Source organism: Heteronotia binoei, chromosome 2, assembly GCF_032191835.1.
Source record: "Heteronotia binoei isolate CCM8104 ecotype False Entrance Well chromosome 2, APGP_CSIRO_Hbin_v1, whole genome shotgun sequence".
NCBI lineage: Eukaryota > Metazoa > Chordata > Lepidosauria > Squamata > Gekkonidae > Heteronotia > Heteronotia binoei.
Window position 1 is genome coordinate 31,698,251 of NC_083224.1, and position 9,626 is coordinate 31,707,876.

The following is a 9,626-nucleotide window of genomic DNA, read 5'->3' on the forward strand; positions in this document are numbered from 1 at the left end:
ACATTGAACCTCATCTGCCACGTTGACGCCCACTCACCCAGCCTCAATAGACCCTTTGGAGTGCCTCACAATCCTCTCTGGTTCTCATCACCCTGAACAACTTAGTGTCATCTGCAAACTTGGTCACTTCACTGCTTACTCCCAACTCCAGATCATTAATGAACAAGTTAAAGAGCATGGGACCCAGTACTGAGCCCTGAGGCACCCCACTGCTTACCGTCCTCCACTGCGAAGACTGCCCGTTTATACTCACTCTCTGCTTTCTATTAATTAGCCAGTTTTTGATCCACAGAGGACCTGTCATTTTACTCCGTGACTTTTGAGCTTACTAAGAAGCCTTTGAAGAGGAACTTTATCAAAGCTTTCTGGAAGTCAAGGTAAGCAACATCTATTGGGTCCCCTTTGTCCACATGTTTGTTCACCCCCTCAAAGAACTGTAACAGGTTAGTGAGGCAAGATCTTCCCTTACAGAACCCATGCTGAGTATTCCTCAATAACTTGTGTTCATCAGTGTGCCTACTCATTCTGTCATTGACAATGTTTCTACCAACTTTCCCGGTATTGAAGTCAGACTGACTGGGTTAAGAATTAATATGGGAAAATCAGAAATAATGTATTATAATGTGAATCTGAAGGAAAGGAACGAAATTAATAGATTAACCAAAATAGGAATGGGTGTCAAGAAATTTAAATATTTGGGAATAGAAATTCATAAAAATATTAATTAGTGGAAAAAACTATAAAAAGGTATGGGAAATAATAACAAGAGATATGAAGGGATGGAGGAGGAAAACCATAAGTATAACTGCTAAAGTAAAAAGTGTTATAATGTTTTGGATATTTCAGTTTAATCCTTCCATCATATTATAATCATCCTCTATCTTTTGATTTGGTGGGCGATAACAAACTCCTATAGTTAAATTTCCTTTTGGGCCGTCTATTTCGACCCAAACCAGCTTGGAAACTTCAGCTGGTCCAGAATGGAAACGTCCAGAATGGAAACGTCAGCTGATCCAAAAGTTCAGTTATTAACTAGAACAAGATACCGTATCTGTAAATTTAGGCAGCAGAACAGCCTTTCTGAGGCCACATAAATTTATACAATATCTTGTTCATTGTTCCTGGGAACCATAATTTGTTTAACCACAGTCTCAAAGATGACATCAGTTGGTCCTTCCTTCCATTGCTGTGCCAATGTCATCCTTGCTGCAATGACCAAATGAGATCATAGACACTTTTGAGGCAAATTCATACTAGTGAGGCAGGAAGTCAATAAGTAGATCTTTGGTGATCAATTGCAAAAATACAATCATTGCAAAATAACTTCAATCTCTTTATGCACACCATTCCAGTATTTTTTAACAACTGGCTAGGTCCACTATAGATGGAAAAAAATATCTGTTTACCTTTCCACACTTTCAACAAAGATCCTGACCTCCTGAGACTGTAGCCAGCCTTGCAAATACCAACAATCACATTTTTAAACAATTCTCCCCACATTCAGTGACATCCTAGAGACCCTATAAACTGCTTTCTCCCAGTCCTTCAGTGGAATCAACAGACCTAGATCAGCTTCCCACCTGCTTTTACAATTACACTTTGACTCCCCCCCCCACACACACACTTCTGAAGACTTGCTTACATTTTTGCCCAAAGCTCTTTAGAATGACTCTGCTACCCAAAATCTTCTCAATAAAATCTAATAACAGAAATACATTCATATTTAATAATAAGTTTCTTTTGCTGGCAAGTCACAGCTAAATTACGGTAACCCCATGGGGTTTTCAAAGCAAGCGATATTCAGAGGTGGTTTGCCATTGCCTGCCTCTGTGTAGCAACCCTGGACTTCCTTGGAGGTCTCCCACAAAAATATTGACCATGGTTGACTCTGCTTAGCTTCCAAGGTCTGGCAAGATCAGCCTAGTCTGGGCTGAATAGGTAAGGGCAATAACAACATACCAAGTCTCAGTTAAAGATACTGGAATATGAGGATTTGTCCTGAACTCTGTTCTTCAGTTCCCCTAAAGTCAAAAAATCCTTCTTGCTTTTCAAATCCATAAATGTTGCCAATGCAACTTGAAACCACCAAGAAAAATTCCCATTCTTCAGTAAATCCTGAAATTCCTTGACATATATCTGAGGTTTGAAAGAGAAGTTCTTAAGTCCTGATCTACTGACACAACTATTCTAATTTTTGACCAACACCTCCCTAATTGGATTAAAACAACTAATGCTTTGCCTCCTATCCTGCCATACTAATCTACTCAGAGGTATTTAGTAAACCTTCCTCTTCCCCGGTTGACTACTACTGTCCCCAAACCACCTTCCCACTGCCACTAATAAATCAGCTTGATAGTACATTGTTACATTCGATATCAACAATCCAAACAGAATGTCTTTTGGAACTCTTGCCTTCTTATCACACCAGATCAATTTATCCATTGCTAACTGAATTCTGCTCAACAGCTCTTTTGGTGCATGCAAAGGAACAGTTATAAATAAACAGATAAATCTCAGTAGAGTCTTCATCTTGATAGCCTACGATCTATCCAACACAATCCAAGTCAATGCCACTTCTTCAAAGATCCACCTTCTGGTTCAACTGCTCCAAATTCTACACCAACATATCTTCTATCTTTTCTGAAAAAGACACTCCCATATCTCTCATCCCCTTAGTCCTCCAGCAGATATAAACATCTATTTTGGATGGCCATTTTTGAATATTCAGTGTTTGCTTTTGAAATGGAACACACTGGGTTGGATCCATGAGCATTGGGTTAGAACCCTCAAATCTCTCAAAGTGGAGTAAGCAACCTCAGTAGGCCCCAGGGCATGAAGGACTTTAATAGTAAGAATAGCCACTTTGCGTTGAATCCAGAATCAGACAGTAAGTCAGCATGACTGTTTCAGCAGCGGTATTAGACATAATCAATAAGAGCCCCGTGGCACAGAGTGGTAAAGCTGCAGTACTGCAGTCAGAGCACCAGGCAAGTTGGACAAAGAGCAGCTCAGTTGCTGGCTGTGTGTGCAGGCTAGAAGGACTGAAAGCAGGGGGGAAATTGGGGGGGGGAGCCAGTTTCCCCCCTAAAAACCCACAGACCAGGGCCTACTTGGCCTAATTGTTAATCCAGCCCTGATTTAACCCTGCCAAACTCAGTACTCACTGGATAACGACACCAGCTCTCATCTTATTTGATCTATTTGTCCTACCTACTGGACATTTTGTAGCCCTTTGTATGGTGGTGGTGGAAAGCGCCATCAAGTCACAGCTGATTTATGGTGACCTCTGGTGGGGTTTTCAAGGCAAGAGACATTCAGAGGTGGGCTGCCATTGCTTGTCTCCCTGTCACTTCCTGCTTCCGACAGGTGGCGCGGGGAAAATGATGTCACAGGAAGTGATGTCACTTCCTGTTTCCGGCAGGTGGCGCGGGGGAAATGATGTCACAGGAAGTGATGTCGCTTCCTGTTTCCGGCGGTGACATGACATCACCGGAAGTGCCGTCACCGGAAGTGACGTCACTTCCTGTTTCTGGCAGGTGGCGCGGGGGGGAATGATGTCACAGGAAGTGATGTCACTTCCTGTTTCCGGCGGTGGCATGACGTCACTTCCTGTTTCCGGCGGTGGCATGGCATCACCGGAAGTGCCGTCACCGGAAGCACACATTCCTTCCCCCCTCAAGGTGTGACATCATTTCCGGTGATGCCATGCCACCGCCGGAAACAGGAAGTGACGTCACTTCCGGTGACGGGACTTCCGGTGATGCCCTCTGTTCACGACCTGAGTTCAATCCCAGCGGTTGGTCTTAATGGTGCAACTTGACTCCTGCTTTGTTCAACCGCTTCAGACCAACACGGCTGCCCACTTGGATCTTTTTTTACTTTATTAGACATAATTAGTGATCCTACTTAAAATACTATTCAGTGAAGCTTAAATCCAGGAAAATGTTCTTAGGATGGCATGGGAAAAGGGCTAGGTCCTGAATATAAATGGGAAGTCATGTTCTACATCACTTGAAGCTGTCTTTATTGAAGCCCAGCATGCAGCCCATTGCAAAGATGGAGTCTGTCAACAATGGAAGCATGGAGTTGTGTGGCTAGGTCAGCAGAGTCTAGCAGGAAAGATCATTTCCAAACCAGCTGTAAATTTTAAAAAGTGTACACATTCATTTGGATCTCATTTTTCCTCCAGGGACCTCAGAATAGTTCCACCCTCTGTTTATTGTGAGAATAAAGGATGAGAGAGAGAGTGACCATCCCAGAACTCTGAGTCCCATTCCCCTGGTTGTAGGACTGCTAGCTCTAAGTTGGGAAGTAGCCAGAGATTTGGGGGATGGACCATGAGGAGGGTGGAGTTTGGGGAGTGGAGGGATCTCAGCTGAGTATAATGCCATAGAGTCCACCCTCCAAAGGAGCCATTTTCTCCAGGGGAACTGATCTCTGTAGTCTGGAGATTAATTGTACTATTGAGAGATCTCCATGCCCCACCTGAAGGATGGCAACCCTATGACAGGTCAGAGTGGAGGCTCCTCTGTCCCCAGTCTTGTTGCCTGTTGCTGTTCCAAGTGGGCAGAAGAAAAGTCTTATTTTAAAGTCACTGAGTCACGCATGGTACGATATCACTTCCTGAAGTGACATGGGGTAGCCCTAGGAATCACATACGTATTTTTTGCCACAGAGATTTTTTTTTATTTTATTTTTTGCCATTTTACCATAAAAACTTTCCAGCAATTCCTAGAGCTACCCAAGGCACTTCCAGCATCTTAATGGAAGTGATGTATTGCTGCAGCTGGCCCCCTGGCCCCCGATGTCATCCACACACACACACACACACGCTATTTCATGCAGAATGTACTGAAACTGAAAATGTGTGATGCTCTGTTTAGACAAAATGACAGCCATGCATATCAGGAGAATCTTGAACAATACACACTCCCAGTATATGCAGTTGTATATCCCCAAATGGAATGACTCCAAAAGGCTCCTGTCTAAATGTGCATATACGGTAGCTGGGGTTCAGGATTTATAAATGACATGCTCAGTTTGCTCTCTGGGCTACAATAAATGATGTTCTCTAATTATGGACATATGATTCCCCTTTTTACTGTTTATTAATGACTGGTGCTATTGCTTGTAGTTTATGAGGTGATCTATAATCTTAGCCCATGTTGGACTAGTTTCATGGGGGGGGGGGGCGGGTTGTGAATTTTGAAGGCTTTCCAAATGTGTCATTTTTAGGAACCCATGTTACAAAAAACGGTGTCATTTCCATGTTGGAAGTGGAATGCTTGACTAGACATTCCTAGGTCGGACAGAACAAGGAATTATCATCTGTGGGTGAAGATTGGCATAATCTGTAAAAAGAAATCACAGCCATTTCTTTGCCCATGGCGCATGCCAGACGCCTTCCCAGCTTCAATATTTGTATGACAGATGCACATTTTACCAAATCAAACACTGGGTCAGCCATGAGACTTGCTTCTCCTCAACAGGATTCATTTGGGCTGCCTGCCCTTAAATATGTGTATGTTTAATCATTTATCCATTCATGCTTTATTTTGTATCAAATGGAAATATTTGAAAAGCTGTTGCAAAACTGCCTGGAGTTTGGCATGGCATGGACCTTGGCCAATCAGTGCCATCCCAAACCATCTCCCCCCCCCCCCCCCAAACTCATTGAACCTCCCTATCCTCCACCCAGGAGCTTGACCTTAGAAAGGGGAGCTATGTTCATACTGAACATGTGTGGATGATTTTGAACTATCCCTTTAGTTCTACACATGGGATGCCAACCATCATCCTTTTAAAAAGTTCTAAATCAGAAACTTTGACAGGCTCATCTCAGGGTCCCAGATAGATATAGTTACCCTCCTCCAGGTGGGGCCTGGAGAGCTTTCAGAATTACAGCTCATCTCCGAATGACAGAGATTGATTTCCCTGAAGAAAATGGCTGCTCTGAAGGTCAGACTCTATAGTATTATACCCAGCTGAGCTGAGGCCTTTCCCCTCCCCAAGTTCCAACCCAAATATCCAGGAATTTCCCCACCTGGTATGAGCAACCCTATAACTGGCTGGGATGGAAAATGACCAGCAAATACTAAGTAAGATACCTAGGGTTGCCAAGTCCAGCTCAAGAAATATCTGGGGACTTTGGGAGTGGCACCAGGAGACTTTGGGGGTAGAGCCAGGAGAAAGGGTGCGGCAAGCATGATGGAACTCCAAATGGAGTTCTGCCCATCACATTTAAAGGGATTGCATGCCTTTTAAACGCCTTCCTTCCATTTGGAAATAGTGAAGGATAGGGGCACTTCCTTTTGGGGCTCATAGAATTGGTCCCCTCATCCAATCTTTTTGAAACCCATGGGGCGTTTTGAGAAGAGGCACCAGATGCTATGCTGAAAATTTGGTGCCACTAACTCAAAAAGCAGCCCCCCAGAGCCCCAGATACTCACAGGTCAATTCTCTATCATACCATATGGGAATTGATCTCCATAGGGAATAATGGAGTGCCCAGCAGAAATTTCCCTCCCTCCCCTCCACTTTCTGATGACCCCAAAGCAGGGGGAGGGTCTCCAATCTGGGGGATCCCCTGCCTCCAAGTGGGGATTAAACAAACCGGAAACTACAGTGTACAGATTAGTAAAACACCATAAACACTGTGTAATTATATGCCGCAAATAAATGCTTTAAACATTTAATTTATACAAGTATCCAGAGTTGTATCAACTATTGGAATTTTGTTTATGGACTTTGGACTAATGAGAAGTTTGTATAGAGTGATTAGTGTACAAAGAATTATGAAGAAATGTATGTTAAATGTTTAAAGCATTTATTTCCAACTGGGGATTGGCAACCTTAAAGATACCTGCAGAAGTTGCTGACAGATTAGGACACAGGGGACATATGAGGCAGTCTGGTGAGAGAAGAACCAGACAGGCCAGCCCACCTTGTTTTCCAGTATGAAGATGGATCATCATATTTTTTTAAAAAGCCTTCTTCTTCTTCTTCTTCTTCTTCTTCTTCTTCTTCTTCTTCTTCTTCTTCTTCTTCTTCTTCTTCTTCTTCTTCTTCTTCTTCTTCTTCTTCTTCTTCTTCTTCTTCTTCTTCTTCTTCTTCTTCTTCTTCTTCGAAGCTGTGCTTTTCAGCCTTCATTTAATCTGTTTGACATGACCTTATCAGGGCTCTGCTAGTTACGTTCTGCTTCCCTTATGTAGTTGCTCTCGACAAAGTGAAACTGCATCTACTTGTCTCCTTCTGTTAGGCATTCGCTGTAGCGGAGCCGGAACACTAAAGCAGTTTGAAAGATATGACAGCAAAGTTCCTCAGTACAGTGAGCACGTGGATTGATCGGTTTTGATTTTTTTTCTGGAAAGAACAAGACTTGTCAGCGTTCGACTCGAAATGCTGCCAAGTAGATCATCATCAGAATGACCCAGGTGCTGTCAACCCAAGCAGTGTTTTCAGCAAAAAAAAAAAAAGGGGGGAGGGTCACTATGATTGGGGGTAATTCCACAGTCCCTTTCAGAAGGTGCTGGCCAGCAAGGTTTAAAGGTGAGGATTTTACCCCAAGTTTTATGAGGTCTCCTTTATTGTTTTGTGATTTGAAAATTCCTTCCATGTTGCATTCACAAGAGACCTTCTTTCATTGCTGTTTTGCATTCTAGAGGGTGATTTCCCCCCAATTTTCAAAGTTCTTTGTTGAGTTCAGACACACTGCAAACTGGGAGGAAGTTAGAGTTGCCAACCTCCAGGTGGAGCCTGGAGATCTCCCAGAATTACAATGAATCTTCACGTGACAGAGATCAGGTCACCTGGAGAAAATGGAAGCCAGCATGGTGTGGTGGCTAAATGTGGCAGAGTCTATTCTGGAGGACTGGGCTTGATACCCCACTTTTCCTTCACACAAAGCCTGGTGGGTGACCTTGGGCTAGTCACAGTTCTCTCAGAACTCTCTCACCTCACAAGGAGCCTGTGGTGAGGAGAGGAAGGGAAGGCAATTGCAAGCCACCTTGAGACCCCTTAAAGTAGAGAAAAGTGGGGTGTAAAAACCTACTCTTCTTCTTCTTTGGCAAGTGAATTCTGTAATATTATATCCCACTAAGGTCCCTTCCTTCTCCAAACCCCACCCCTCCCCACATCCCTCTCCCAAAATCTCCAAGAATTTTCCAACTAGCCTTTTGGCAGATAGGGAAAGGACACAAAACTTTTTAAAATAAACACACCTAAATATGCCTAGAGTTCAGTTTGCAAGACTTAATGATAGGCAGGACTTTTGGGGTAGAAAAAAAGCCCAGCAGGAACTCATTTGCATGGTAGGCCACAGCCCTTGATGACAAGCCAGCCACAACTGTGTTCTTGTGTATTCCTGCTCAAAAAAAGCCCTGGTGATAGGACATTTTGGAGGTCTTTAATTTCTAGGGTCACCATAAGTTGGAAGTGACTTGATGGTACATAAAGCCACTGAATTGATCCATACTGGAGGTTCAATACTCGATGAATCTATTACAAACTTATTTTGGTTCAAAGCAGTTAAATGTTATGGATTCTACTCCAAAAAATTGGTAATTATAGTGTGATGAGAATGCTGAGAATACCCATGTAGAAATCCTTAGACACTTCTCAAAGAACTACAGATCCCAAGATCCCATGAGAAAGGGACTAAAGAGCTATTCCCTGCAATAGCTGCTTTCCATATCCAAGCAGAGAACATTAGCCTTCAGTTGTGCAGCTGCTTTGTAAAAAAAGAAAAGAAAAAAGAACTATTTGCAGGGGGGGGGGGTTGTAGCAGGAACTCCTTTGCATATTAGGCCACACCTCACTGATGTAGCCAATCCTCCTGGAGCTTACAGTAGGCCCTGTACTAAGAGCCATGTAAGCTCTTGGAGGGTTTGCTATATCAGGGAGGTGTGGCCTAATATGCAAAGAAGTTCCTGCTACCAAAAAAGCCCTGAATCTATTCATTTCCTTGTTTTTTGCTTTTCATTTTTTTTATTTGCACGTGTGCATTAGGTTGCAATTAACCATCATGAATAAATTAGTGCCAGCCTCCAGGTGGCGATCCTGGAGTAAACTGTGCAATATTGTGAATTCACTTGTAGTTCTAGTTACAACACATAGTACTGATGTTTCATATTCCTATTTATGATAACATCAAAATTAAGTTCAACAGCTTAATAGCAGCTCACTGCAACAATGTCATTACTGGATATACACAGTTACCATAAACATAACAATTTTATTTTATTTTATTGTACTGTATTGTATTTATATCCCACCCTCCCCTAACGGGCTCAGTCACGGATTCAAGAGTTACAAATCAGAGTCCGCTATAGAAGAGACAAAAACTCTATAGTACATCTTAGACTTTCTAGTATATTATGTTTGCTCCTGCCATGCCAGAAATCTATGGATTTTGTACATTGAGCATTGGTTGAACCTAAATGGGACTTTGCCAATGTTTTGCTTTTCACTCATCTGTTGATCACTGGTGCTGCCTCCGATTTTATTCTCCTGACCCTGATAGCGATGCTTTTGATGCTTTTATTGCTTTTCTTGGTTTAGTTTATTTACAGCTGCTTTTATTGCTTTTCACTATTTGGACTGCTGCTTTTTTAAAAAAAGTTAATGGC